The sequence below is a fragment of the Phacochoerus africanus genome, chromosome 13 (assembly GCF_016906955.1).
Source record: "Phacochoerus africanus isolate WHEZ1 chromosome 13, ROS_Pafr_v1, whole genome shotgun sequence".
Lineage (NCBI taxonomy): Eukaryota > Metazoa > Chordata > Mammalia > Artiodactyla > Suidae > Phacochoerus > Phacochoerus africanus.
In genome coordinates this window covers 14,950,210-14,968,543 of record NC_062556.1, presented here as the reverse complement: position 1 = coordinate 14,968,543, position 18,334 = coordinate 14,950,210, and the positions used below count along the sequence as shown (strand labels likewise).

General features: G+C 46.2%; 1 long non-coding RNA gene across 1 annotated transcript in view; it reads left to right on the top strand.

The window, feature by feature from the left end:
- LOC125113318 (uncharacterized) overlaps nucleotides 1-18,334 on the top strand; it is a 257,564-nt gene that overhangs the window by 32,610 nt on the left and 206,620 nt on the right. The gene's annotated exons all lie outside the window — the stretch shown is intronic.

The window sequence follows — 18,334 nt, the reverse complement described above, 5'->3', positions numbered from 1 at the left end:
CGGAGGATAGGCAAATCAGTGATACGTCAGGTAGTATAAGGGCCATGGGAAAAAAGAAAAAGAGAAAACAGGGAAGAGTGATAGTGACAGAAGCAGAGAAGAAAAAGTAAACAATGCTTTATGAAGGAAATCAGAGAGCATATAAATATAAATTTTGAAATCTGAAATTGTTAAAGTTTTTTTTTTTTCTTTAGAATGAATTCAGATAATCTAAATCTCTTTAGGGCAGCAGTTCTGAAATTTGGTCCCCTGACTTGCTAAGAGCCCCCTCTGCTCTGCATCTGGACACCTTTAGAGATGGGACCTGGAAAAGGAAAATAGTCTAAAGAAGCAGGAGTGTATGAGCCTGGAGGTCACCTTGTCCCTAACGTGTCAAACACCGTTTGCAGCCAGTCTGACGTCAATCAGCAAGGGCTGACATATGATTCATCTGTGTTCGTACCATTGTTGGTTCCTGTTATTGTTTTTCTCCTCACATTGTAGTTAATCATTCGTTGAGTTTGGTTAAACACTCACGTGCCATATTAGGCCTTTTCCTACAGTTTCACCGGGGCCAAACCCTGGGTGAAAATGTGGGCATGGGTTGGGTCTCTGGTGGTGATGCCAGGGCCCTCTCCTGTGCCCGAGGGGCCGGCACCCTGGGGTAAGGGGATGGAATGAATGAATCCAGTTGGTAAACCAAAATCACAAATTTCCACTGGTTGGCAGATGGAATGTGCCATTCTGCATACAAGCAAACTTTAGGGAATCTCGAGGGCTCTCTTTTTCCTCTGAAATTACTGTGAAGTTTTAAAATAATTCAATCATGAGCCATTGACCTGAATCTGTATCAAATAACAAGAGAAGGGAGGGCAATGAGGATTTAAAGATAAATACAGGAAGGACGGAGACCAGACTCCACCAGGAATTCTGAATCCCAGATCTGCTTACAAGGTACATTCTAACCCAAAGTTTCTGGGTTGAAAAGCTACCTCCCCCCACCCCCAGATGTGCAGACACAAAGGGACGAGCTTAGTAAAACTCTCTTCCTTCCTTCCAGGATGAGGCACAAACAGCAGGAGGCTTTCAGCAAGTTTTGCTTTTTTTTCTCTCTCCCCCCCCCACCCCCCATACCCTTCTTAGCTTGACAGCAAACAGGACAGACACTTGGCCCTGACTTGCTCTGTCTGGATTGAGGAGCCTTCCTCCTACCTGCTTGTCAGAAGGCCCTTTGTCCTCAGACACAGAAAGAGGTAGATCTCTCTACCATCAACAGCCTATTTCTGACCAGGCTCCAGGTGAAACTTCGGAGCAGCCCCAGAGTCTTTCAAAGCCAGGCCAAGCCCGAATGGCTTCCTGGTACCCACCCAAGTTCAAGAAGCCAGCAAACTCCTGAAGCAGGGCTCTGGAAATGAAAAAGAAGTTTCTCCTCTTAGTTCATCTCGTCACCATCTGGCTAGCTATGATCATCCTTCTTGCACTGTGATTAATTTTTTTATGCCATAGATTTCTGCTAATTAATGGTAATTACCAAGAACAGGAAATTTCAGCGTGACCCAATCATGTTTACCCAGGATGGCAAAGTTGGAGAACAGTTCTTTAAGAGATGTTGCTTGGGATTGCTGAATTTCAAAAGCCGAGTAGAGCCTTTGACATCAACTGGTTCAAATAGGTCACTAACAGATGAGGAAACTGGTAAGAGTTAGCCCAGCTAGTTAGTGGCAGGGCAGAGGTGAAGATCCAGCAGCCACATCCCCAGTCCAGTAATGTTTGTAAGAAGCTCTGCTGCCTGGAGAACTGGTTCAAACCAGAAGCAGCCACTCCTCTCCGTTTGGGTGGAATCATCAAATCCAGAACGGAATTTGGTCAAAATGTCTCATTGCATCATCACGTCGCTTTGAAACTGCAAGTTCTTTGGACAGAGAGTTCCTGTCTGTGTGATGTGAACCAGTAAATTCTCTGGAAAAAAATCAGTCCAAACACTTGGCTGGTGTCTTGGAGGAAAAAAAAATGGGGGTGATTAAATTTTTAAAAATTGAATTAAGCAGCTGTGTTTGAATCCTGTGGACGCTCATATTAGGTCTAAACTGAGTTGTCCAGAGCTGGCGTTGGGTCGTGGAATTGCATGGAAATTGTGTGGTGGCTCAGTCCTAGTGATAGGTGACATGTCAGCCCTGGGTTGTTGTCCAGGCTGGCAGGGAAGTTCCAGGTTTAGTCCAGTGGTTATGAAACTGTTAGGCCGCGTTTCTCTTTTGAACAGAAGAATCGTTTTTTCAAATAAAATAGTAAATGTGTCATCTCTACACATAAAATAGATAAGGGTGACATTTTATGTTTAAAGTGATACATTGCCCCTCTCTGAAAACAGCCAATGAAAAAAGCGAAATTGTCCCTTTGAACTAGCATTGACCTTGTGAGTTAGAAGAGTCAGTTTGAGTTTTTAAGCAGCATCAGCACGTCATTTGTCTCTATGTGTGGATTTACTGGCAGTGAAACTTATTCATCTGGTATCTCAAGTGCCTGGCACATGGTCTGGCTTATGGGAGAGATGAATAAATCAGTGACTCTGAGCTTGTGAGCCTCAGTAAGGTAGGATGTATAGGAGACAGTCAGGCTCCCACCCCAGGGCCTTTGCACTTGCTGTGTGCTCTGCCTGGGATGCTCTTCCCCTGCTGTCCCTTGGCTGGCACCCTCACGTCCTTCAGGATTTTACCCAACAAGTACCTTCGCATTGGCCTCTCCCTCAGGTAAAGGTTTCCTTTTCCCTCCCCTGCTCTTCTCTTCCCGACCTTTCCCCCTTAACACTGTCACTGCCTCCCTATTACTTTCTTGCTGGGTATTATCTGTCTCTCTCACCAGAGTGTCTCCTACACGAGGGTGGGGATTTTGTCTGTTCTTTTCGCTACTTTGATAATGTACTGGTTACACAGAGGCGCTCAGGAAATGTTTCTTGCACTAATTAATTCAAAAAATTGAATTATTAGGTATTAATTAATTCAAAACATTGATTTAAAAAAAGGTAGGCACTGCCTCTTAATTCACCATGTAGCCACCCTTTCCTGAAATGACACCTACTGCCACCACTTCCGTCAAGCAGGCACCTGATGAATGTTGGCCTAGGCGGTAATGAGTTGGAACTTGATGAGGCTGAGGAAGGTGGTCCACGCGAGAGCTCAGAGCAGCGGAGGGCTGTGGCCAGGGGTCTGTGAGTTCAGTGCAAACCGTGATGCTCTAACTGCAGTGAGGAATGAATTAGAACCCTGCCTCATACACACTCTTCCTCCCTGAGGCATGTTTAATCAGCGGCATTCTTTGGACCACGTGGTCATCAGGGCAGGGATGTTTTTCAGCTCTTCCTTAGGCTTATAGATTGATCTCCTCGTGGTCTTTTGGCCTCTTCAGATTGGCGCCTTCACTTGGGCCCCTACCGTCTTTCACCTGGACAGTGGCAGCCACGTTCCAGTGAACGTGCCCATCCCAGGAATCTACCTTTTCCAGTTCATGCTGTGCTTGCTTAGAAAGTTTATGTTCTAAAACCCAGATCTGGTCCATGAACTCACCTGCTTCAAAGCCTTCAATGGCTTCCTAGTGTCTGGAGGTTACATGTCAAACTCCTTTGTAGGACATTCAAGGTCATGCTTTTCCTCCACTGCCACTACCCCATCTCTTGTGGGGCAGTTCTTACCTCCCTGGAGGAGATAGTTCTCTTTGGGGTCCCTGGACCTTTGCTGGTGTTATTTGCACCTACAGCACCCTTGCACACTCCCACCTCCGTGTCCATTGGAAGCAGTGAACGGCACTGCCCATGGGGGCAGATAACGTCTCTCATCATTCCAGCACAAAATATGAATCTGGTACGTATTTGTAGGGTGAATTAAAAAATAAAAGGCTGATAACTGTGATTTGCATTGAATTAGACATCAAGTGTATTTTCATTACTAGGAGACGGGCATGGCTTGGTTCATTTCAGCACCATACATAGTGGGAAACACACAGAGTGATAACACAGAATCTCTACACATTCGAGAGTCAGTTGGAAATAATCAGCACTGGCCAGAAATGTGAAAACTCTCCAGGAAACGGAGACGGACTCTAATGGGTAAACTTGAGCAGCGATCTTCTTACTGGATTCCTTGCCTGTGATTTCTGCCCCCTCCAACCTGTACATGTTTCTCAGCTGCATCTTCTCAAGTGCACTTTTGGATATATCAGCTCTCATCTTAAAAAGCAAATGTCTTGAGGTCCCTGTCACCTACAGATAGAAGCCCAAACAACTTATAATAGCCACTTACTCCTCCCATAGGACCCAGTCTTTGTCTGCTCTGACATGCCCCGTGGGATTCTGTCCTGCTCTGGGGAGCTTCTTCCTTACCACCAGGTTGGGATGGCCCCTTTTTGGAAAGATGCTAAGAGCAGAGGCAAACCTAAGGCAGCAGCAGTGTCCTGGGAGCCGTCGTTGTCTGTGCTGGTATGTGACATCTTGCGTGTCTCGTTCCTAGGAGGCAGGGCTCAGTGTCCCAGACCCAATACTGTTTTTCTTTTCTTTCTTTTTTTTTTTTTTTAGTTTTTTCAAATTTATCTTATTTTTTAAATTGAAGTATAGTTCTGCAAATCACCCCCTCAGAGCAGACATCAGAGTGCTTCTGCCTACAGTACAGGAGACTCAGGAAAGTAACTGAGGTTCTCTCTCCTGGCTTCTCCCCCCTACCATCAGGATCTGTTCAGATACTGCACAGCTCAGCTTCCACGTCCACCCAAGTTCTGCTTGCACCTTCCTCTGAGGCAAAGATGCTAGCCTTCAGAGCTGTGAGAATCACCCAGGAACTTAAGGTGCACACTTCCAAGCCTTACCTTGGAGAACCCAGCATTTTAGATCAGCAATCTGGCTGACTTCACTACGGGGTCCGCTGCCTACACTTGGAGAAACATTTTGAAAGTATCATCAGCAGTCCTTCTGTTGGTATTTACTCATTCATTCCTTCTTCTATTCAGTCACAAACAGGTATTTCTTCTCTAGCAAAGCTTTTATAACAAAAATTGCATATGATGGGTGAATTAATGAAGAAGAATGAGTTACATCTGCTGTTATTAGTTATAGACAATTGTCTCCTAAAACCATCCAGTAATCATATGTCCCTTAAGGAAAAAAGAAAAAGTTCAAGTCTGCCGCACACAGCTGTTTGGAGACACTGTGTGATTTGCTCACCCTTCAGTGGATGCTAAGCGCATATGAGACCTGCCCTTACGCGGTAAGGAGAAAAGAAATGCCTCACTTAAGCTGGATGGACGCATTTGCTCAATGATGTTTCATTTCGAAAGCTAGGCTCTTGTGATATATTGCACATTCCAAAAGGAAAAAAATAACTTTGGAATTGTACACCTGAAAACTCAGCCTTAGGCCCTAATATGGTCTTTGATAACTAAATATTCATTGGGAATGCAACCCTCAAAGTACAGAGAACAAACGGTCCTGGGTTCATTGAGCCATCCAAGTCCCAAATACTATGGTAGAGACACAAAGGTAGAATTATCAACAGGTCTTAAGTTTCCTGGCTTCAAGAGTGTATCAGAGTTTAGGGAGTGGTGACATATGATAATCTCATTTTCCCAAATTAAGGATTAGGGGCCATGGTAACCTGTGTGGTCTTACAAACCTGAGAGTGGGATTATTCTTAAAGTCCCAGGATGCATGCATGCTCCTCTTTCCACGTGAATTCCAGACTGTAGCCGGGCTGATCTCGTCGTCCCTAACCTTGGCCCCACATCTTCCTGCTGCCTCTCTTGAGCTCATGCGGTGTCCCTTTCTTGGAATACCCTCCTTTCTATTGTTCTAACTATTGAAGCCTAACCTTTATCCAAGACCCAGTTAATATTCTACTTCTTTGTGAAGTCAACCTAAACCATCTCAGCCCACAATAAACTTTAGAATACCTCTAGCCCTTATTGTTTACACTCTTACTTGGCATTTAACAGATGCCAAGGCGGCATTGCAAACCTACTTACGTAGTACGGATCCCGTTTCCCCAGTTACACTACCGCGGGGAGTGATCATACCACATGCATCCTTGCGTTCACTAGACTGGTTATGGGATCAGATCCATGCAGGCACTCCTTAAATTTAAGATGTTAATGAGAATGTGGATATTGTCTTTACTCTTTTTTTTTGGCGGGGGGTGGGGGGTGCGGTGGTGGTCAGATTTTCTCCGCTTTTAGCCCATTCCGTGATGTGTATGAGAAATCTGCCCTTACGTGCTGGAGGGGAAAAGAAATGGTGTAGGCTCTGAATCCCACTTATGTCCTATGACATTGAAAATTGCACTGATGACTGTTGTGAAAGTTATCTCTTGGGATAACATCTCTTTAAAACCAGGTGTCTCAAATTCAAATGCTTTCTGGGTTCAGTCAAGTAACCTAGTAGGACTGTGCCCACCCAGCTCCATTTTCTTGCCCCGAGGGAACACAGGGCACTAAGCCACGCCTGTCCATCAGAGCTGAGTGTGTTCAAGCCCCAGGGTGTGCCCGGCTCTAACTCCATTCACAATCCATGGTCTTTGAACTCACTGCTGGGCAGCTTGATCTCTTGTTAGAGCCCTCTTGCCTGCCACCCTGCCTTAATGCAAATGCCTGTCTGGACCCAAATGCAAAGACCCGTCTCCAGGTCTACCCTGACCGAGGGTGACCTCTTTGCACAGAGCCCAGTTGATTGTCAGTTATCGGTAAAGTCTCTCTGAGGCAAGGCTTTTTGTTGACTTCCACCTCTACCCCGAGTTTGGGAGCCAAAGGTGCTCATCAAACCCCAACTCTCTGCTGCCCTCCACAGGCCATTGACCTCATTGCCTTTGCCATTTCGTCTGGTTAACTCTGGCTCCCAGGAGATACAAAGGTCTTACAGCCTGAGATGGATCATGTATTTTTGTGCCCAGTGCTTTTGTGTGTGTGGTCATTCATTTCTGTTCAGCTTGTGTGTGGATAGGTTCTTTCTTCTTGACTTACTTGCAGTTCTTGTAGGTACATTCTGGGTTTTCTTCCTTCCACACCCACCATCTTTTCTCCCCCTTCTACTTAAAATAGCAGCACCATGAAATACAAGTCAGTTATTTTGGTAAAGACAGTATGGTTTAACTGAAAGCTTGTGATTTTTGGAGTAAGACAGATCTGAGTTTTAATCCGGACTCTACCAATGACTGGCTCTATGAACTTGGGCAATATTTTTCTGTTTTGTTCCTCTCTAAAGAGGGCATTATGTAATAATATGCAAGCAAAACTGACTCATAGATAATGCTTAATCCTGGGTTTTCCCCCTCTTCTTCATGAAGTCTTTTCACTTTGAGTAAGGTTGCCAGTCTTGCTATAGAAATTAGCAGTCACTGTGTGGGAGACATTTATCATCTGCTTCCCCCACCCTCCCCCGTCTTTGTTGTCTTCAGACTGTGGCCTCTTAGGTTCAGGAGAGAGAATACACATCGGGCAGATGTCTCATCAGCAAGCCCAGCACTTTCTCCGAGCACCGACTGATGGATCTTACTTGACCTGCCGGCTCAGGAACCATCCTTTGACTGTGAGCCTTAACCCTCATGAAATGTTACATGAAAACTAGACAAGACTTCTCTGTCCTGCTGAACAAAACTGGGTCTGGAGGAGCTCCCTGGAAGGCTAGGGGCTAGTTTTTCAGCATAAGAGCCACATGTGATTCTATTAGTGACGTCAGTCCAGGGCAGGACCTTATCCCCCTGACCATCTGTTGAGTTTTCACTGCCTCAGAAATTTTATGGACCTTATCATGCAATCATCAGAAGAGCCTTGTGTGTTAGGCTCTTGTTCCCACTTTATAGATGAGGCAACTGAGGCTTGGAGAAATGGAAGTTACTTTCTGAAGGTTATATAGCTAGCCAAGGTCAAAGCTGGGATTTGAACCAAGGTCTGACCAGACACAAAGTATTATGTTCCACTACGTCTAAAAACCAGGGGATTCTGAGAGCCAGCCCGCGGGGAGGGGTAGCCTGGAGGGGTACCCCTGCATGGTTATCTTCACGGGGCTCTTCACAGAGTCCCGGTGTTCCCACCTCATCGCTCGCTGGGGGCTCTTAAGGGGTAAGTGGAAGGCCGTTTTTAACTATAATACTGTACGATACGAATGTCACATCAGAGCCTTTGTCTGTTGCTGATCCAGTGTTGATTGATAGGTTACATTTTTAAAAATTGCATCAGTAATTCATGCTTTATTACTCCTGAATTAGCGTAATGGTTCAAATCATCTTGTTGTAATTCAGCATAATTATCTATAATTAAAAATAAATTCCTGTAGGGTGAGAATACGAATTCCTCTCCAAATCTCTTTATTTCGACTGTGCCTATCAGCCGTTACCCCGCTTTCACCCAGCAACTCTGGGCGCTTATTGGGAAACTGACCTTGCTCTGCCTCATGAGTTCACGCTTTCCAGACCATCGCTTCATCTTCTCTCTTTGGGGTCAGCGTCTCTCCCGGGATTTTGTGTTAGTAAATGTTCTCTAAGTTATTGGCTTTGGGGAGTTCCCTTTGTGGCTTAGCAGTAAACGAACCTGACTGGGATCCATGAAGATGCAGGTTAGATCCCTGGCCTCGCTCAGTGGGTTAAGGTTCTGGCGTTCCTGTGAGCTGTGGTATAGGTTGCAGGTGGGGCTTGGATCCTGAGTTTCTGTGGCTGTGGTGTGATCCAGCAGCTGTACCTCTGATTTGACCCCTAGCCTGTGAACTTCCAGATGCCAAGGGTGCGACACTAAAAGAAAAGAAAAAAAAAAGTTATTGGCTTTTGTTTGTGGTTTAGTTCATGTGCAGATTCTGATGGAAGCCAGGAAGCACATTCAGGACAAAAACTCACAGGCACCTATGCACAGATGGTGTATGGGATTTCAGGAGAATCAAGGATCCCCTGGGTCCCAGTTTTTCCAAGTGGGGTCCCCAGACCAGCAGCAGCAGCATTCCTGGGAACTTGTTAGAGAGACAGATCCTTTGGCCCACTGAATTGGAAACTCTGAGGGTGAGGACCAGTAATTAGGGTATTGACGAGCTTTCCAGGCCCTTCTGCTGAGCAGAAGTTAGAGGACCTTGGTATGAGGTTAGAGCCGTGCCCTAGCTGGACGTCCTTCACCCACTGCAGAAAGGGCGCTGGATCCTTGTGGCGCTGATCTGGTTGTTCACTGGGTGTTACAGCTGCTCCACCTTTCAGCCCAAGGATGCATTTGCTCACAGGCAGCAAGGAGGAGGCTGGTGGCCCCACCACTGGACTTGCCAGGACACCCCAGGGAAATGCTCCAGGTGCCTGCGAACTTTCCAGAAGATCCAAGTGGTGATAGGAATGGTTCTCTCCCTGGGTACATTCCTGTCTTTAGATTGCTCCCCAGCCCCACCTGTCCTGGTCTAGGAGCCATCCCTGCCCTTGAGGCCAGAGCAGGCAGAGGCCCAGTGTGATTAGGGAGAATACCGCCTGGTGCTTAGTTTCAAAAAGTCAACTTTTGGAGTCAGTCTTTGTTTTTCCATGCAGGAAGTTTTACTTCTCGTCCAACTAACTCAGTCATTAGACCTGACTTTTTTTTTTTTTTTTTTTTAACCATTTTCCATGTTTAAGTTTTACTACGTGAGGAAAAATTACTTAGATTTGTAAAGAAGTTCTCTGCTAATGCCTGAATCTTTCTTGAGCCTGCGCTTCAACACACAGGGTTTATTGCCTTAGTCAGACACAGTGATTTGTCCTCTCTTAATTCTTATCTCTTCTCCACCTAAACCCACTCGCCATCCTCCCAAATGTAGTGCTTGGAATTCAAAAACATGAAGAAGAAGAATTGGTAAAGTGAGCTTCTGTTAACAGATGAATGCTGTCTCTGTGTGTGTTTCCTCTTTAGAATGTGGGAAGAAGCTTTGGGGGGGAGGGGCATGTGTTTCACATTTTTCGTTTTATTATTTCAGCGCATTAGAATTTACCTTGAGTCTTACTAGAAGGGTACATCTGAGAGTGTGGCATTATTCATTACGTGGACCGGTTGGCTTCTCTGTGTTCAGTGGCCAAATCCATTAAAAATTCATGTTGTTAGTTTCAAGGAAGGACTGTATTGGAGAATGTGAAAAAAAAAAAAAAAGAATTAGGGGAAAAGCTGAGACAACTTCAGAAAGGGGAATCAGCACACCCTTTACGTAAGCTCCTCTGTGCTGAATATTTTCTCCGCCTTTGGGAGACAGCCTTCTTCTCTTTCGTTAAGACCCAGTCGGAGTGTCATGACCCTTTCTCCCGAGACTGTCTTTGGTCCCACGTTCATTGTACACGTACAGCATCATTCTTCCCTTCCCTCATCAAGGCTCCTGTGTTTGTAACTGTTTAAAACCTTGTTCCTTGGGTGCTAGCCTGCCTGTCTTGTTGGGTCGCCCTGTTTCCTTTGTGTGGGTTTCCCGCATGGTTTTGGAGAAGGGGGTGTTTCAGGAGCTGAGTGAAAGCTCATGCCCACCATTGAGGACGCCACCCACAGTGTCTCCGTGATGCCCTTTTCCTTCCCGCCCTGGCGGCTTCACTCCTCTGCCTGGAGGTCACTCTCCCATCGTTGCCTTCACATCTCAGCACAAATATCTCTGCTCCTTGAAGCCTTTTCCATCCATCTGACCACCTCCATGCTGGGTGAGTTATCTTTATTTTCATTTTCCTTGCATTTCTAAGTTTCTAAATGTCTCTTTCTGGTGATGTGATTAAAACCTGCCTTCCCTGCCTCCAGGAGGTCAGGGGCCTGGTCTGCTTGTCTATGAGCACTCATGTGAGTGAGTGCTCAAAAGTTTTTTTTGGCTAAATAAATGCATTTTCTCATTGAATTTTTAAAATAATGCATAGAACTTGGACCTGACAATTCTTAGGGAGCTCCAGCCCTTCTTTCTTCTGCTTTCCTACCTTAACCGTAAGGTGAGAGCATCTGTCCTTTTGTTTCACTCTTCACCAAATGCAGGAGCACCTGACTTTACCTGGCAAGTTCGAGGAGAGCAACGCTTGTCACGTATGTCTGCCTGCACGTGAGCCATGCACTGCTCATGCCTGCTGGTCTGAAAGCTAACGTTGGGGTCCGTGGTCCTGGGCGATTCCAGCTGGCTTATTCAGAGGTGGGAAGATCTGCCTATTTCCAGCCTAAAGCCCACTTTGCACTGGTTTGAGCCACTTCTGCAGTCTGGCTTTATCGATCAACCTGACACTCTGACTTCCATCTCTCTGACCTTTTACTTTTCTCAATGAGTTGGTACTTAGGATGCTAAAAGTTGGGTGTTAATTTGGTTTTTCTAACAAAAAATGGCATCCTTCTTAGATTTTCCCTTTCCTGTTGTAACTGATGCCCTTGTCCCCTGAGCTAACCAGGTATGAAGGCCTTTTCTGTTTTCTGCAAATCATGGTTTAAGTTTCTTTTTTTCACGGAAACTCTGTGAAAGTTTCAGTAACTCCTAAGGCCATCCCAGAGTCACTGGTGGGAGGAGTCTGTTGCGTCTCGGTTGCCTGCCTCACCCTGACTTCTGATAAGAAAACTGTGGCAAGCAGATCTGACTCTGAACTTACCAACAGTCTCCCCTGCATCAAAAATTGACAGAACATTGTAAATCAACTCTAATAAAAATATTTTTTTTCAAAAAAAAAGAGAAGGGAGTTCCCATTGTGGCTCAGTGGTTAACAAACCCGACTAGTATCCATGAGAATGTGGGTTTGACCCCTGGCCTCGCTCAGTGGGTTAAGGATCCAGCATTGCCATGAGCTGTGGTGTAGATCGAAGACTGGGCTCAGATCCCACGTTGCTGTGGCTGTGGAGTAGGCCAGTGGCTGCAGCTCCAGTTCGACCCCTGGGCCTGGGAACCTCCATAGCCTGCCTTTGCAGCCCTAAAAAGACAATAGACAAAAAATAAATAAAGAAATAAGAAAAAAAAAATCTCCCCTGCCCTTGACAACTGAGCCGGCCTTCAGGCAAGACACACTTGACCTGAGGGCAGAGGCTCAAATGAGTTAGATTTCTACCTGGCTTGCAGCCTGTGAGGTAGCCTGGTATAAAATCAGTGCATGAAGCAGGTCAGAAAAAGATTAATGAAGCCAAACAGACTTCTTCTCTGAGTGAACTGAATTGGGGATGTGGGCAAGGGTCCAGTCGTTGGGAAGGAGACCCCGAGAAAGGAGGTGCATAGCGAAGCCGGAATCTGATCGTAACTGCGGCTTGGTGAAGGAGGAACACCAGATACAGATCTCCGAGAGCCAGTTGCTGGTTGCTGGACAGATAACCAGCTCCTAGAACTGTCCTGGATCCCAGTGCAGCCAATGCTCCCCCTCCAGTACTGCTGTGAGCCCAGGGACCCTTTAACCTTTGCAGCCAATAGAGCTCCATGAAGATGCTCACAGTTCAGAATTGTCTCTCCAGAGCTCCGTTTTTCTCTCCACAATTCCTTTTCTGTTTCTCCAGCATGAAAGAACCATCTACGTAGTATTCCTTAGCACAAAACAAGAGCTTGTCTGTCTCCTACCAGGTAACACTATCTGTGGTCTTGGTTATTCCTAACTTTGCACAAGGCCTTGGGTGGAATCGAGCAGGTGGTATGGGTCACAGGTGGCAAACACACAGCCCAGAGGCTGATCCCAGCCTTTCCATTTGCCTAGTTTGGCTCACATGTATTTGTAAGAAATTTTTTTAATCAATAGCTCACCTTTTTTTAAAAAGGAGATTCACCATAAAGATTCAGATTCGTAGATTCCCTGAAAAATTGCTAACAACACCTGATAGCACTGGACCTCTGCTCCCCAAATACAGTCATCGGTCAGAGCTGAGTAATGGCCATCCCTTTCAGTTGGACACACCCTTAGCTTTAGTTCATCCCTGGTCCGCCTCCATCTTTTATGTGCCTCTCTGATCGCTGCTGTCATTGGGATCATAGGTAGAGAAAGAATGAGGGAGCACATAGATGAGGAAAAGACGACATCCTCTCTTAAGGCATGGCAAGAAAGAGAATTAAGGAAGGGATGCAGCCAGGAGAGGACATTAGACACTAGGGAGCAATGCTAAGGATGGGGACCCAGAGGTTCCATTGCCTTGGATTTGGAGGAGATCGCTGATGGCTTCCATGAACCCAAAAATCCGATGGAAGGAGGATAAAGAAGCTGATGGAGGTGAGGTTGGCTATCAGAAGTCCCAAGGACAGAGTCATGAAATGCAGAAGAGAGATACCGCAGTTTCAGAAATGTTAGCAACTGTGGATGATGTCTTCAGAGTTTCAGAGACTTAGGAGAGCTCCCAACAAAGAAGGTTGAACCTGTGCAACCAGGGGAAAATAGATATTGTCTTAAAAGGAGATACATGCTGTATTGATGGGAAATACATGGATGGAAGGAGATGGAGAGTTCTGATGACTTCATGGGGCAGGTGTCTGTCTCCCCTGGGATGTGTAAGTTCATGGAGCATTTTGTCCACGTTTTAGTTTTCCCTACAAGATGGAGGGACTCTGAAAAGTTTCGATTCATAATTGATAGCCGCACTTCCTTAAAAAAAAAAAAGTCCCATGATAATTTTCCAGGCCGAATGTTATCCTTTGGCCTGTTTCACCTTTCTCAGTGCTCTTGGGAATATCGCCTATGAAGTAAGCACCTCAGATTTATATGAAGAAAATTGAATTTCAGAAAATACTGTGTAATAGCCATTCCATGTTCTTTGGTTCATATGTATATAATCACTGAGAATTATGACATCCGTCTACAAATCCATGTGCCTCAACCCACAACTGCTAAGACTTTATGTCATTCACGAACTTGAAATGGATTTGGTCGTGTTCTGCTCCCTTACCTTCCCAAGAGTCTTACTAAACGCACCCACTTCTGTCTTCATCAAGCTCCCAGACTAGAACTCTCTGCTCTTGAGTACAAATTTAATTATTCGCGAGGGCTGGACCTTCTCATGCAGCCGGGACCAGCTCCTGATGGGGGCTAAGAAAATGCTTTCAGATTCAGACTGACATGAAGTACCACCTCTTCTTTCTGCTGTGGCCTCAAGCTTCTGACTCTCTGCTTGGCTGAAATCCATAAGTTCTCAGGTCGTTTTTGCTTCTCTGGCTTGATCTCTACCCGAAACACACCCGGATGTGTGAATTCCCTTCTGGGTTCTGCTGGGTGAGAAGTTGGCTCTTTTCCCTGGCGGTTGCCATCTTGTCTTCACCCCCAACTCTGCTGTCTCCCCAACCCTTCCGTGCTGGTCAGCAGCGCCTTCTCCCAGCACTGACTCCCTTCCCTATGGCAACTCCCACAATGCATGGCTGCGAGTTTCTCTGTTTACAGTTTGCTGGGAGGCCCACTGTATTTATTTGATGGGGAAGGTTTCAATTACACCTGAGCTGGTTCATCCTCTTTAATTTACACTCCCACTCTCTGCTCTCTTTGCCTGTGCTTCTAAATATTAGTCACCTAGGTGGAAGGAAGATAACTGAAAATATTTTTCTGGGTTGGCCCGATTGTATAGTTCTTTTCAAATAACAGCTACTTGTCTGAAGGGAAAATTTACATTTCAAGGCAATGAGAAACTGACAATATCCACAGCATTGCCATTCTTTGGAGCTGGAAAGATCTTGGAGAGAATTTAATCCAAACACCTTACTTTCCACATGAGGCTCGGGGAAGAGATGTGAGTTAATCAGGATCATTTTAGTAACTCATGTCAGATACTCTAACTTCCCAGACAAGGCCTTTTCTAGCACAGGGTATTTCTAGACAATATGGTTAAACCAATGGAGTTATACCTAAGTATGACCTGGCCTTTTGTGTGTGTGTGTGTGTGTGTGTGTGTGTGTGTGTGTGTACATACCTGAAGACTGTTTCCCAAACCTGATGCCTTAAAAACCCGAGACGCCTTAAAAAAAGAACAAAAAATAAGATATCCTGAAATAGAATCTCTAAGGCTGGCCTAGGAACTCAAGGTCTGGCCTGGAGAATGCTATTTTATGTAATTCTCTTTCCCTTTTTAATTTTTTTTTTTGGGGGTGGGGGGGCTGCACCCATGGCATATGGAAGTTCCCAGGCTAGGGGTCTAATCAGAACTGTAGCCACAGGCCTACGCCACAGCCACAGCAACATGGGATCTGAGCTGTGTCTGTGACCCTGCTTCTCAGCCCATGGCAATGCTGGATCCTCAACCCACTGAGCGAGGCCAGGGATCGAACCTGCGTCCTCATGGATACGAGTCAGGATCGTTACCACTAAGCCACAATGGGGACTCCTTCTCTTGTCCTCTTCACTCTCATTTGCTCCCACTTCAGGCACAGCATTTTCTAAGACTGTCTGCAGTTTTCTCAGTGCTGTCACCAGTGTGAAAGGGACCCTAGGCAGGTTCACCCCTTACAGTGTCACAGTAGGAACCAGCAACCTGGGGGAGAGAGGTGTGTGTGAAGCAGTCTGCAGCCCTGAGCACCAGGCCCTATATCTTTAAGCAGAGCTTCAAGTTTAGAGGCTGGCTTTGTTTGCATGTCTATGTGGAGGCGACCACCAGCCTGTGAGCAGTACCTGGAGCCGTGGGCGTTCTCTGGGGAAGCTGCCACGTGAGTCAGGCTGCAGAGGGTTGTGGGGCAGAGTTCTTGATGTGCCTGGTGATAATTTAGGGGCCCAGCTGAGACCCCTGCACCCTGGGCTGACCAAGGAGCCCACTTTCCCTGGCCCAGAGATGACCCTTGTCTGAATGATAGGGAGTCGTCCTGACTCGGACAACCGCATCCTCACTACCAGCAGCCACAAAGGTGAGGGTAGGGCCATGCTCCTGGAAGCAGCCATGGTGTGTGAGTGCAATGAGAGCCCGGGAGTTGTGGGTTCATGAGGTCCCCCATGACCAGCTCGCGGTGAATAAGTGTGTTCTCTGACGTGTTAGCTCTAGAAAGACCACAGATGCATGGGTGTACCCATGGGCTTGTGCATCAGCATGGTACCCAGCTGGAGGATGTAAATCCCTTCGTGTGTTTAGGGACTAGCTGTCCCCTCTGTGATCAAGGACCTGGGACAGTCCTGTGTGACGGTAGAGAGAATGGCTCAGTGTGGCTGGGGCTGCCTCCTAGCCCCGCCGTGGACTCCATACACATCTGCAGTGGTTCAGGTGCTCTTTATTCTTGATCCTCAGAAGGGGGAATATTGGCCTCTTTTCCCCTACAGATGCCCAGGGTTGGGCAGAGCTCGTAAATGTCATCTTCTTCTCACGTCATGGCTCTGAGGGCACCCAGAGCTTTGCTGTCTTGCAGGCTTAATAATGTCAGGGACCATGTGTCACTCAGGTTTTTCTGGCATCGTTTTCTCTCAGAGTGGGGCTCGTACCTGGTTCACCTGCCACCCCTGAATCACTTCAAACCAGGAGTCACAGAGCAGAGGGCGGATTTCATGCTCACAAAAATGCCTCCATGAGCAGATGCAGCCAGAATTAGCACATCCTTCCAGGGAGATGCAGGGATGTAGCACATGTGATCTGCAAGTGTTTTTATGGGTTTGTTTTGACCTTGAATCATTCAGGGCAGCTTCCTGACTCAAAGGCTGGTCCATGTTGAAGGGGCAGAGGGACCACCTCGGGGCAACTACAGCAGCCAGTAAGTGACGTGACCCCTTGGCGATGTCCCTGTCAGTTTCTCTGGTACCCAGGCACAGGCAGGAGCAATGGATGTGTAACCTTGAGTTATAAGGAACCATGCCCCGTGAGGGTTGGGTTATATAGAAATGGGTTGGAGTTACTGCAGGCAACAAGGGGGAACGCGGGAGAAGTTCTCTTCTAAGGAACCACAGTTATGATTAGTCCACCCCGAAGTTAGAGCTGGGGGCAGTGTGGCTCTGGGGACCTTGGCACTTGGAGGTGGTGGACTTCATGCTCTGCCATTGAAGCGTGTTGGCCAGCACTTGGGTTTCTGCAGCTCTCTGTCCGTCCACTCTAGCATTTCCTCCCAACCCCTTTGACTTCATACAGCCCCTCTACGTGATAACTTCTGTTCACTTGTGGTTTCTGTGCTCCCTCAGTTTTGGCTTGCTCTTAACCTCAGCTGGCTCAGGGCTGCTCATGGTCTTATTACCCAATGAATCTCAGTCCCTGTGGCAAAGAGCCTGAGACTCTGTGTATTTCCCAGTTCAGAGTCCTGTGAGTGATGATCCGATTGGCCCAGTGGATCCCTGTTTGAGCTCAGCTCTTTACAATAGGTGGTGAAATAAGCCTGGATAGGCAGTCCTGACCCAGATATTGACCTCCGTCCAGTCAGATGAAGACAGAGGTAACAGGACCATCTCTAGGGCTGCCATTTAGCACAGGCTATGGGTAGGACAGGGTCTCTTAGAAAAGGCCATGCATGTGATCTCACCATGGTTTTTTGACAAGCAGACATGAGTTTAAAAATTCCCAATGAAAAAGAAAACGTTTCTCATCTCAGGCAAATGCAGTATATGTGGATATTTTTACTATGCCCATAAAATGCAGAGAAAAGTTTATAAAGTGGCCTTGAGAAACTACACACAAGATGAAATATAACGTTGCTGGAATCAATGTCAAATGCTAAATTTGGGGGTAAAGCAAATGATACATGGATGCAAAAATGGTGGGGAAGGGGAGAGATAAGAAGAAGAGAGGCTTGGAAGTGCAAAATCTGGGGGTCACAGTGAAACTCAAGCACTGCTGAAAATGTACGATGATGGATTCGAATATGATGCATAAGATTCAATAGAATTTCTTGTAGTGTTCTCAGATTGGCTAAATCTGTATTTAGTTTGTTTCTGCATTTTTTAATAAAAGAAGAGGAAAGGAAAAGACAAAGATGCTGGATAGGATGGGGAGATGAAAGTTGAAAGAAAGGAAGGGATATAAAATAACAGGTGGATTCCTTTCGTTTGGGAATAAAGAAACCAGGCTAAGGATTGACTTTTTTCAATTAAACTTCAAAATCCAAGGCAGCAGATGTGTGGGCTATCCTTTTATTCCAGTGCCACAATTAAAACCATAGAGAAAAACGGGGAGGGAAAACTATTGGCAAGTTGATTGCCAAGCAACTGATCGAACTGCAAAGGGCCAAGCCAATCCGCTTTTATTAACAACAGAATAATTGGACTGTGTCTGAACTGTGAAATTATCTCCACTTTAAAAACACCAAATGAGTTTGATTATTCAGTAATCAATGCACTGCTCTGCACGAGCATGTTCTATCAGCCAAAAGAGCTGATTTGACTCCAGTTTGTCCTTTCAGTGGCGGTGGAACCCTGTGAATATACTCTTAAACTTTGTAGGGCCATGAGCTCCGGAACAAGAACTTTCATTGCTGCTTTACCCAGAGAGATAGCTGATGAAGGGTGCTTGGCTTCCTCTTGGAGACAGGAGATGGCTTGCT